The sequence below is a fragment of the Malania oleifera genome, chromosome 5 (genome assembly GCF_029873635.1).
Source record: "Malania oleifera isolate guangnan ecotype guangnan chromosome 5, ASM2987363v1, whole genome shotgun sequence".
Lineage (NCBI taxonomy): Eukaryota > Viridiplantae > Streptophyta > Magnoliopsida > Santalales > Ximeniaceae > Malania > Malania oleifera.
In genome coordinates, this window is record NC_080421.1 from 25,121,616 (window position 1) to 25,133,785 (window position 12,170).

Sequence of the window (12,170 nt, forward strand, 5' to 3'; positions counted from 1 at the left end):
TTCTTGAAATGTTTGAATTCTAAAGTGAGACACCTCTCAGTAAGTAGGATAGATTAACATTAGTGTGTGGCACATGAGTTCTATTGTGTTATAAACATATACTGTATATAATTAACTGCATCTGATAAATTAGGTAAATCTGTTTTGTATAAGTCTGAAGAAATCATATTTCAACATAACATACTGTGTCATAATAAATTTCTGTATACATGTAAATTGTCTGCTATATCCCTGGATGGATAGCTAGTTGCTATCATGTATTACCCCCACATGATTGGGTTGTGTAGCTCGTAGGCGGGACCTAGCAATGGCTGGCCTACCATGCTAAGTCAAAACTGACTCGCCTATAAGTACGATTGACTTGTCCAGCCTGATCCAGACTGCCAGGGGGGCACACTACTACTCTAGGCTCAATCGACTATCCATTCACCCACTCTCTATCTGAGACATGTGGTGGTACTAATCCGAACTTCTAATTACGGTACGGTACTTTGAAACTAAACTAGGCCATCTGGGGTTTGCTATCATATAGTACATTTCATAAATAACTGTAATATAATTGTTTCATGGTTCTGTGTAAAATCTGTCATAATAATATTTCTGAATAAACTATTATATATATATATATATATATATATATATCTAGTCACGACATTGGGCCAGCTGAAATATCACAGCATCTGTGTCCACTGAAATATCACAGCATCTGGGTCGACTGAATTATCACAGCATCTAAGCTGATTGAATTATCACAGCATCTGGGCCGGCTGAAATATCACGGCATCTGGGCCGGCTGAATTATCACGGCATCTGGGCCGGCTGAATTATGAAGGCATCTGGGCCGGTTGAATTATCACAATATACTAAAAAATATCATAAGTTCTGTACTGTTTATAGTTTTTTTTTTTAAAAATTATTATCAATTTATGCTTGTTCTATGTAATCATAAAATAACCTGACATGCTAATATCCGCAGTAAAATATTTATACTCATGCCACACAAGTGAGTGCTATTCTATTATATGGTATTTGTCTAAGAAGATTATATTTTTCTGAAAAATAAGAATAAATTTGTTTCCTGGGTTTACTCAGTTCAAACATCAAATTTCTTAAAAAACTTACATTAATTCATAAACATAGTTCCCATAAATCTGCATTCTTAGATAATTTATATATATAATTTATGAATCAAATACTGTATTTTTAAACATTAAACTTTCTGAAAATACCTGACATAATCTATCCCCTTATCTGATTCCTCAAGAAAAGTCCGCAGGAATCCTAATCCGCACCTGCGGCGAATGCACAAAATCCCTGTATTCATAAACTCAAATCCAATAAACTTAACCTCAAAACATTTACAATTTAATACTCCTAAGCTCATACTCCAATAATTAACAAAACTCGAAAAACAGCTTCCTTACCTTGATTTTGGAGTGGTGCCTGAAATGCCCGATTTATGAAACTACTCTGATTTAAACTGTTGAGAATCGCCGCAGTGATCCCGAAATCACGTTTGTCAGCTAATTCGAACTGAAATCAAGCGAGAAATCGAAGAGAGAAGGAGGGAGAGCCGCAGCCCTAAGAGAGAGAGAGAGAGGAAGATTAGATTTTCCTTTAAGAAAATGAGCTGCAGGACTGATTTTATTAAGCACTGCTAGACAAAACTGTTGACGGTTTGGGTTTCAACCCTTCCCTTTTTCACCGTTTTTTCATTACTGGGCTGCGGTTACATAAAACCGTCGACGGTTTTCTGAGCTCCCACAAAACCATCAACGGTTTGGTCTACACCAAACCATTTTTCCTCTTTTCCTTTGTTTTCTTATTATTCCTATTTTCCGGGTCTCTATAGGAAAGATGGAACAAGAGGGAATGCTGGACCATAGTGCCGCTCAATTGCAGCTTAATGAACTCAAAATCATTTTTCTAGTTGCCAATTTCCAAGGAATCAAATGGGCATACTGATCTAACCTGGGAAAAACAGTGTGATAGATTATTTAGTGCCAACCCATTTATAAGGAAAAAGTGGCCCAAAAGTCACACATGGTGAGAAGACTTATCTTTGTAGTGCTGCCTAGTAAGAGTTTTTAGTTGCAAGATAAATCCATTTATGGTACTGCCATGCTGTTACAGTGGTTATCCTTGGTTGGGTTGCTCCTGAACTAGATGTTCACCTGCACATGACCCTAAATAAATCATGTCCGGTGGGGGAAGTATTAATTAAGTGTATTTCGGATTTTCCCTAGTGAGGAAGGAGGTTAGAGGTTTAAACCTCCCATCTAACATCAGCATATGGCGCACTGATGCTTATTTTCAGAGTCATTTGGCAAAGAATCTTGTCAGAAAATAATGTGTTTCGATTTTTGCTAGGATTGTTTGCTACAGTTTTGTAATCTCCCATTGCTTGTCTTGTAACTACGGTATTCTTCCGCCAAAAGTGAGGGTTTATCAATAAATAAATGGAGGTGCCGCCCCCCTTTGAAAATTAAAAAAAAAAAAAATACTAGAAGTGAATAAAATAGAGAACTGTAATCTGTGTGGAGAAGTAATTTTTTAGATATCTAGAATGTTGTCATATGCTGGGATGCAATTGCGTATCTGACCACTATTTGAAAGAGTACATAAGAGGGAAGGCTAGATACCTATGCAGCTCAGTTGCTTCTTAATGAACTTGGAATATTGTTTCTAGTTGCCAGTGCACCTGTAAGCTAAAGGTCATACCAATCAAAGCTAGGGAAAACAACATAATCAAATATGAAGTGCCAACTCTTTTACAAGATCCGTTGACAAAAATTCTCATCAAAACACAGTTATATTCGTTAATGTTTCTTTCTTTCTTCAGTTGAAGCATATTTTGTTTTGGATTTGGTGGCTAATGTTAGCAACAAGGTCCTCCGTACTTCATAATAACTTGTCTATCCAGATGGTGATGTCTGCTTCTCAATTTAATTATGAAGATTTTAGTTAGAACCATTAGCTTCTAAAGTATATTTAAACATTTTTGCTGCTGGTTTTGAGTTGTTTAGGGATTAGAATAGTGATATTTGCACTTACTAGCATTGTCTCCTGCAGTTTTTAGTTGACTTTTTGTCGGATTGCTATGCTGAAATATTTTAAAAGTTAATAAAATAGGGAACTTTAAGCTGTATACAGAAGTAAATTTTTTATTAAAATGAGGGGCATTCCGAGAATCAAACTCAGGACCTCTCGCACCCAAAGCGAGAATCATACCACTAGACCAAATGCCCAATTGACAGCATTTTACCTTCATTTAATGTGTTTAATCAAAAGAAGAGTAATACTTCCGATCTCTAATTGCTCCTGTTGTTTCTTTTCTCTAATGTTAGATATTTAGAATGCTTTCATATGCCAGGATGCAATCAGGTATCGAGATTACTATTTGAAATATGGCATAAGAGGGAATGCTAGATCAGAGTGCTGCTCAAATGCGGCTTTATGAACTCGGGAATCTTTTTTCTAGCTGTCAATCTCCAGGGAATCAAATGGGCATAACTGATCTTTTTTTTTTTTTTGGTAAAATGGGCATAACTGATCTAACCTAGGAAAAACAGCATAATATATTAGTAAGTGCCAACATGTTTATAAGGAGAAAGTGGCCCAAAAGTCACGTATGGTGAGTGGACTTGTCTTTGAAGTGCTGCTCAGTTCGAGTTTTTAATTGCAAGCTAAATCCACTTATGGTACTGCCCATGCTGTTATAGAAGTTGTCCTTGGTTGGGTTGCTCTTGAAGTAGATATTCACTGCTCATGATCCTGAATAAATGATCTCCTTTGGGGATGTATTAATTAAGTGTATTTTGGATTTTCTCTGGTGAGGAAAAAGGTCAGAGGTTTAAACCTCCCATGAGTTCCATTTAACATCAGTGTGTGGCGCACTAACGCTTATTTTCACAATCATTGGCCAAGAATCCTGTCAAAAAATATTGTATTTGGATTTTCTAGCATTGTACGCTGCAGTTTTTAATAGACTTTACCTGGATTGCTGTGCTGCAAACATTAAAAGTCAATAAAATTGAGAACTCTGTGCTGTATGGGAAAGTAATCTCTTTATTAAAATGAAGGGCATTACAGGAATCAAACTCGGGACCTCCCGCACCCAAAGTGAGAATATCATACCACTAGAAAAAATGCCCAATCGGGTTAACCTATATTGAATGTGTTTAATCAGAGGCGAATGAGTAATACTTCTGATCTTCAACTGCCCTGGTTGTTTCTTTTCTCTATTGTTAGATGTTTAGAATGTTGTCATATACTAGGATTCAGCTGGGTATCCTGAGTACTAATTAGAGGTTGGCATAAAAGGGAGTGTGAGACCAGTGTGCAGCTCAATTGCAAAGTAATGAAATCAGAATCATTTTTTGCAGCCAAATTTCCTGGAATCAATGGGGCATACTGATCTAACCTAGGTAAAACAATGTAATGGAATTTTACTTGACAACTCTTTTATAAGGAGGGCCAAAAGTCACACATGGCAAGGACACTTGTCTTTGAAGTGCTGCTCACGTAAGAGTTTTTACTTGCAAGCTAAATTTTTTTTGGTTACTGCCCGTGCTTCGAGTCTGGTTGTCTTTGGTTGGATTGCCCTTGAGATTGATGTTCACTGCATGAACCTGAATAACTGTGGTGAAGTGTTAACATTAAAGTATATTTTGGATTTCCTTTAGTATATTACCACCATCTCTGATGGAGGGTTTGAAGGGAATTCTTATTTTTGAAGAAAACATATTGGGTAAAAAAGTAGCAATGTACGTATGGATTTTGCCTACTCCTGTGGAGGAAGTTAATGGGAAGGATGCAAAAGCTCAACAACTATGGGATAAAATGGGGTTGCGGCTGTTTGGTCCTAGAGGTAAAGAAGTTTGCATGGGTAGTGGCACAAGGTGATGATGGGAGCGGAAACTTGCAGTGTTCGTGAATTACAATTGTAGGGGTTTAAAGAGGGGTTTTCTTAAATAGGTTCTGCTAGTTGTTTTTAACTTTTTGAGGATTTCTTGTCCTGCCTTGGGTTGTGATCTCTTTATTCTTCTTCCTTAATATATTTCCACTTTTCTAAAATAAAAAAATCTTGGTAAATAATATCATATTCAGATTTACTAGCATTTTCTGTTGCAGTTTTGAGTTGACTTCACATCAGATTGCAGTGCTGAAATATTTAAAAGTGAATAAAATATATAACTGAAAGCTGTAGAAGGAAGTCAATTATTGATTGAAATGAGGGGCATTCTGAGAATTGAATTCGGAACCTCACACACCCAATGTGGGAATCATACCACTAGACCAAATGCCCAACTAGCGACATTTAGCCTTATTTCCTGTTTACAATGAGTTTTATGTAAGGCGAAGGAGCGATACATCTATCTACAATTACTCCTGTTGTTTCTCAATATCTTGGGTCTATTATGCAAGTTGAAGGAGAAATTGAAGATGTAATTCATACAGTTAAAGTAGGTTGAGTCAAATGGAGAAGTGCTTGGAGTGTGCTGTGTGATCATAGAATACCCTTAAAATTAAAAAGGAAGTTCTATAAGACGGTTGTAAGACTAGCTATGCTATATGGATTAGAATTAAGGCGACTAAGAAACAACACGTCCAAAAAGCAAAAATTGTCGAGATTAGAGTCTTAAGGTGGATGAGTGGTATAACGTAAAAGATAAATTAAGGAACGAACATATTCGTAGTAAGTTAGGCATAGCTCCTGTAGAAGATAAGATAAGAGAGGGACGACTTAGGTGGTTGGCTACTTGCAACGTAGGCTAAATAGTGTGTCAATGAGAAAAAGTGAATCAGTTATTGTAAGGGGTAGTAGGAGTAGGGGTAGACCTAAAATAACTTGAATGTGATTGTAAAGATTTAATAGCTATGAATCTGTTGAAGGAAATTGCCCATAGTCATACAAATTGGCAGAAAATGATTCATGTAATCGACCCCACCTAGTGGGACTTGAGACTTTTTTTGTTTTGTTGGTGTTGTTGTTGTCATAACAAAGGATGCAATTGGGTGTGCAAGTACTATTTACCTTGGTCCCCCAGCCCTGAATCAAATGGGGTATACTGATCTAACCTATGGAAAACCAGGTAATAGAATATTAAGTGCCAACCCCCTTACAAGGTGTATCCTATGATATGAAGTGGCCAAGAGTCGCATGACTCACATTCGGCAAGAAAACTTGTCTTTGAAGTGGTGTCCCTGCAAAGGTTTTTAGTTGGAAACTAAATCCTCATTTTGCACTCCCTATTCTGTAACACTTGTCTTCAAATGTCCTGTTTGTCATCTCTTTATTCTTCTTCCTTGCTATATTACCTTTCCCATAAAAAACAAAATCTTGTAAATTATATCATATTTGGATTTAGTAGCATTTGCTGTTGCAGTTTTGAGTTGACTTTACGTCAGATTGCAGTGCTGAAATATTTAAAAGTGAATAAAATATATAACTGAAAGCTGTATTAGGAAGTAAATTACTGATTAAAAATGAGGGGCATTCCGAGAATCGAACTCGGGACCTCTCGCACCCAAAGCGAGAATCATACCACTAGACCAAATGCCCAACTGGTGACCTTAAGCCTTATTTCCTATTTACAATATCAGAGGCAATGGGGTAATACCTCTGATCTACAATTGCTCCTGTTGTTTCTTTTCTCTTATATATTTTAGAATGTTGTCATATCCCAGGAGTGCAATTGGGTATGCAAGTACTATTTGGGAGACAGCATATTAAGAGGGAAGGCTAGATCAGTTTGCAGCTCAATTGCAGCTTAATGAACTCTGAATCATTTCACAACTCGCCTGCCCTCAAATCAAATGGGGTTTACTGATCTAACCTAGGGAAAATAAGCTAATAGATTATTAAGAGTCAGCCCCTTTACAAGGTGTATCCTATGATATGAAGTGGCCAAGAGTGGCATGACTCGTGTTTGGCGAGAAAACTTGTACTTGAAGTGCTGCGCCAGCTAGTGTTTTTAGTTGGAAGCTAAATCCTCATTTGGTACTCTGTTCTGTAACACTACTTGTCTTTTGATGTGTTCTTTTGGTAAAGTAATTGAGTGTGCTTTTTGTAGATGTTCACCCAATGTGACTCTGGGTAATTTCTCCCATAGCCGATGTGAGAATGCAGCAGGTGGGATGATCTAATCTTGCTACCACTCCTTGATATTTTTATATGCTGCTTGTTTTTCTCAATCTAGGGGCAAATTCTCATCGTAACACAGTTATATTTATTAATATCTTTTCTTTCTACAGTTGAAGAATATTTTATATTGAAGTTGGCAAGAGGTTGCATTGACTACATATTATTTGCCCATCTGGTGGTTCTTGGTAAGATTTCTTCTCAATTCAATTACGAAGAATTAGTCGTAGGCACACACCATTCTATTCTATTTTTAATTTACTATTGTTTAAGAGGTTAATGGGAGTTGAGAAGATAATGGGAAGTAATAAAAATCTTAAAATTAAAATTATTTTGTTAAATTGCTTATATGCCCGTAATTTGTAAGCCTTATAACTAAAATATAGCTTATAAGAGCAAGGACATTTTAGAAAGTACGGAGAACAAATATGCACCTTGAAAATGACTTTCTCGTCTCTTGACCAGTAAGTTCAAAAACGTTAGTTTAAAATTGTCACTAATAGCGATGAATTTTTGAAACCGTCACTAATAGTATTTTTTATTTAAAAAATATAAAAATAATTTATTTAACTATATTAGTGACGGTATAGAAAAATCGTCACTAATAGCAGAGAACAAAATAACTTCCTCGTCTCTTGACTATTAAGTTTAGAAACATTAGTTTTTGAGTATATGAACATTTCCAGCTGTTGTTCCAGCTGCAGGTATTGGGTTGGGATTTTTTACTAATATAAAATAAAGTATCTAAAAATAATCTGAAAAATGGGGCATTCCGAGAATTGAACTCGGGACCTCTCGCACCCTAAGCGAGAATCATACCACTAGACCAAATGCCCAGTTGTTGGCATCTGGTCCTATTTACATTTTTTTAACACGACAATTGTCTAAATATGATTCATTAATTGCACTTTTTGGTCTTGCTAATTTCTTTTTCGGGGTCAACTGTAATACCAGGCACAAAATTATGCCCCATATTTTCAAAGATGACGGGAATTGAAGAAATGACAGAGAGTTGGGAAGATTTTATAAAATTTAAAATTTCATTAATTTGCCTGTTGCCATAAAATGTTATATTTGGATTTATTAGCACGGGTTGCAGTTTTGTTATTTGACTTTGCATGGGATTACAGAGAAAAAGTGAAACAGAGACAGTTTTATTTTTTGCAGAAGGAATTGGGGGCATTCCGAGAATCGAACTCGGGACCTCTCGCACCCAAAGCGAGAATCATACCACTAGACCAAATGCCCGCTTGTGAGAGAAAACTAACAAAACCTGTTAACGTTTCTCTTGCACTTTATTAGCGTTCAAGGTCATGTGAGGGTCGGCCTTATATCAATATTAAGATTGCTCTTAGCCGATTTATTGGTTATAAGTTTCAATCTAAGAAAATATTATATTTATATTAAAATATGAGTAAGGTTTTGTATATTGTGATAATAATTTTTCTTTTCTTAAAAAGCAAAGGACTTGTGATCGGACAAGCTATTAGAAACGTGTTGTGTACACTTCTAATTTTGTAATGCTTTGGTGTTAAAAATTGATGTGTCGAACGAAGAATTCTCATAAAATATGAGAATTTCATTCTTATAAAAATGCTATCACTGGTATAAAAGTGTGTCCAAGTATTTTATTGACATACCAATAGTATTCCTTTTGGCTTGGTTAATTTGATTATTGTATACAAAATAATAGTTAAAAATTTATTGACATACCAATGTTGTTTTGATTAATTAGATTATTGTATGTTAAATTTATTTTATTTATGATGTTAAAATTTCTAGGACATGTATGTAATTTAGTACATATTCTTAGTTTTTCTGTTTAAAATATAATTATTTTTTGTGTATTTTCTTATATAGATTTTAATTCTCATGTTGAACCAAATACTTGTATGAATATTTGAGTACATCTTTTTAGAATCTAAAATGGTGAATTAAATTAAAATAGTCTTACAATATTAAGAGAAAATGACCGTTATTCTTAATAATGAAATTCTTGAGAATGTCCTAGTTAGACCTGGCATAGCGGATTGGGTTGGATAATCTATGGTGGATTAGATGGATTATCGGGTAAAAATATTACAATTCATATTGGACTAATTTAAATTGCGAATTTATGGTGGTTTAGATCAGATAATCCATGGTGGATGGCGGATAATGCATCATTTTCATTCCTAATATAATTTTTTTTACCATTCAATAAACATTTTATTTTCTAACATAATAACTAAAATTATTTTTAAAATTATAATTTGGTAATATATTAAAATTTTGACAAATCACAAATATATATATATATTCAAAGCATAAATTTAGAAACTTTATTTTGATTATAAGAAAACTGAATATTTGGACTTGAGTTTGAATATGGGCATGATGTAGACTTGGATACAATAGTATTGCAAGAGTTGAGTGTGGGATTAGGTCTTGGCCAATAGAGTTTATGGTGATTGATTTGATGCCTAATAGACATGAGCATATGAGATTATAAATGAATTTAAATATTAGTTGTCAGTGGATACACGGATATCTATCGGATAAAATCCTAAATCCACCAATTGGCTCATTTAGAGGTAGATAAAAAAAATTTTGAAATCATATTCGATTCATTTAATGTATGGATCAGTTATGAATTAATTTAAGCTAGTCGGATTTGGTTTAGATTAAATGATTTTTATCTATTTTGTTAGGTCTAGTCCTAGCACTAAATATTTTAAACCCATAAATCAAACATTATCTAAAGGAAGATGTGTATATATATATATATATATAAATAATAGAATTCTTAATTGGAATGGGGCATTCCAAGAATGGAACTTGAGAGCCATCTCGTGCTAATTGCGAATTCTATTCCATCAAATGAAATTTTTTTTTTTTTTTTTTTATGGTCTAAAATGACTTTTTCCTTTTGTAGGAATTCCTTCTTCCGAAGACCACATAAAGATGTTGAAATAATTTCTAAAATAATTAATTTTACGGCTTAGTTTTCAAATTTTGTATTTTCTAAAGCATTTATAAGAAACATTTAATGTTATGTGAGTTTGTCCCACATTGGAATGAGTGAAAAAAGAAAAATTATTAATAAATGATAAGGTGAAATATTTTCTTAAAGTTGGTTAAAAAATGCACACGCACACCATGACTTGGTCTGTAGGACGCTAGTAGTGCATTTAGATGGTGCACAAGCACTTAGCACGCTTGCATCGTTATGAGATTGTGATCGTTGATCATGACTAGATGACTTAAAATTAATCTTATATTTTTTTATAAGATCAAGTGGTGCGATCTGAACTGTATAAATAATCTAATGGTCAGATTTTAAATTTGAATAGATGTAATTGTTAGGAATCGACATAGTTCTGTCTAGTTAAAGACAGAATTAATTCAAAGAATTTTATAGAAATATTTAATCATTCTCTCATTTCTTTCTAATTATATCTTTTTCAATTCTGTATTCTGTTTTGTGCAGAAATATAATTTCAAAAATTTGTTTAGATTCTATTAAGGGCGTTTGTGATCAGTTTTTTATTTGTATATAATACAAACTAATATTAGATTATATTTTGAACTTCATTGTATCCTGAAAATGTATTTATTAACTCAGTACACACCTACAGAAATATTCAATCATTCTCTTTTTTTTTTTCTCTCATAAGATTTTCACAAATTATATCTTCTTTGATTTTGGATTCTGTTTTCTATAAAAATAGAATTTCATAAATTTGTTCAGATTTTAGTAAAGGTATTTGTGATTAATTTTTCGTTTGTGTATAAAGTAAACTGATAAAGTATTTGTTGACTCAATACATATCGATCTGATGAAAATAAATAATATTTTAAGAAAAATAATATCGTAACATGTCTTACAGCATTTTGCATTCTGTAACATTTTCTCTATTTTATTTTACAAAAGCATCCCACAGCGGTTGGGTGTAAGTCATAAAGCGAAACTGCAGGTTTGAAAATTTCTTTTGGATTCTTCAAATGCTTCTTTTAAATTACTTTATTGTTCTCTTAAACGTGCTGCTCTATTCATATTTATATGGACGTCTATTTACAAAAAATGGTATATTAATTAACAAAAGGAAGAGGGGGAAATGGGGGCATTCCGAGAATCGAACTCGGGACCTCTCGCACCCAAAGCGAGAATCATACCACTAGACCAAATGCCCGCCTGTTGATCTGTATGTTTTCCCATATTATACATCTTTTCATTAAACAGCTTTTGCCTGCTGTTTATTTTTTTGACAATTTGTTGTGGCCTGCCTTGCCAAGTATAAAAAGACGCGTATGAAAGCGTCTCGTTTAACTTTGGTACTCTTACTAATGATAATAAATTGATAAAGATAAAAAAAATAAATAAATAAAAACGTAAATTAGGTTTTTTTTTTTTTTAAAGTTGAAAACCACTTATAGCAGTCTCATCTTATGTTATTACTAATCCTCACTTATGGCGGATGTGAAAACAAAATGACACTTGAGACTTATATAATAACTAATAAAACACCTCATTCATCAAATCAAATAAAAGAAGAAAACAAACTTATATCAAAATCAAAGGGAAACTAACTAAACATATCTTATATAAGTCGTACACATCTTATCCAATTTATACAAACCTTTGATAATTTTGGGAAATTGACTACCATTTGTAAACAAATTGTAAAGTGATGAAATAATAAGTCTATCTTATACTATCAAGTGAAACCTATTTTAAGAATTATACTTCTTACTAGTACAAAATACATCTTATTTAAAATAAGAAAACAATTATTATGTATTGGAGGATGGGAATCGAGTAAAAGGCCCTCTGTCTTGTACATTAGTTGTGCTCGATATCAGAAAAAAAAAAAAAAAGTATATATATCTAATTATTGAAAAGCTTAAAATCACAATCCGAAGTCATAATCATTGCATGGCCAACACTTCTTATGTGCATATATTTTTTTAAAGATTAAATTTAGTAACATTGTTGAATCAAGGGATGTGTAAGAAAAAAAAGGAAATTTTAAATCAAACCAAAGTG

The 12,170-nt window shown here is 33.6% G+C and overlaps 5 non-coding genes across 5 annotated transcripts; all 5 read right to left on the minus strand.

Annotated features, from left to right (window-relative positions):
- Positions 1 to 3,176: 3,176 nt before the first annotated feature.
- Positions 3,177 to 3,248, minus strand: TRNAP-UGG (transfer RNA proline (anticodon UGG)). The gene has a single exon. It is a non-coding gene; the product is annotated as a tRNA-Pro (tRNA).
- A 3,245-nt stretch (positions 3,249 to 6,493) lies between these two features.
- Positions 6,494 to 6,565, minus strand: TRNAP-UGG (transfer RNA proline (anticodon UGG)). The gene has a single exon. It is a non-coding gene; the product is annotated as a tRNA-Pro (tRNA).
- A 1,343-nt stretch (positions 6,566 to 7,908) lies between these two features.
- On the minus strand, positions 7,909 to 7,980 carry TRNAP-AGG (transfer RNA proline (anticodon AGG)). The gene has a single exon. It is a non-coding gene; the product is annotated as a tRNA-Pro (tRNA).
- Positions 7,981 to 8,320: 340 nt separating this feature from the next.
- TRNAP-UGG (transfer RNA proline (anticodon UGG)) lies at positions 8,321 to 8,392 on the minus strand. The gene has a single exon. It is a non-coding gene; the product is annotated as a tRNA-Pro (tRNA).
- Positions 8,393 to 11,244: 2,852 nt separating this feature from the next.
- On the minus strand, positions 11,245 to 11,316 carry TRNAP-UGG (transfer RNA proline (anticodon UGG)). The gene has a single exon. It is a non-coding gene; the product is annotated as a tRNA-Pro (tRNA).
- Between the last annotated feature and the right edge of the window lie 854 nt (positions 11,317 to 12,170).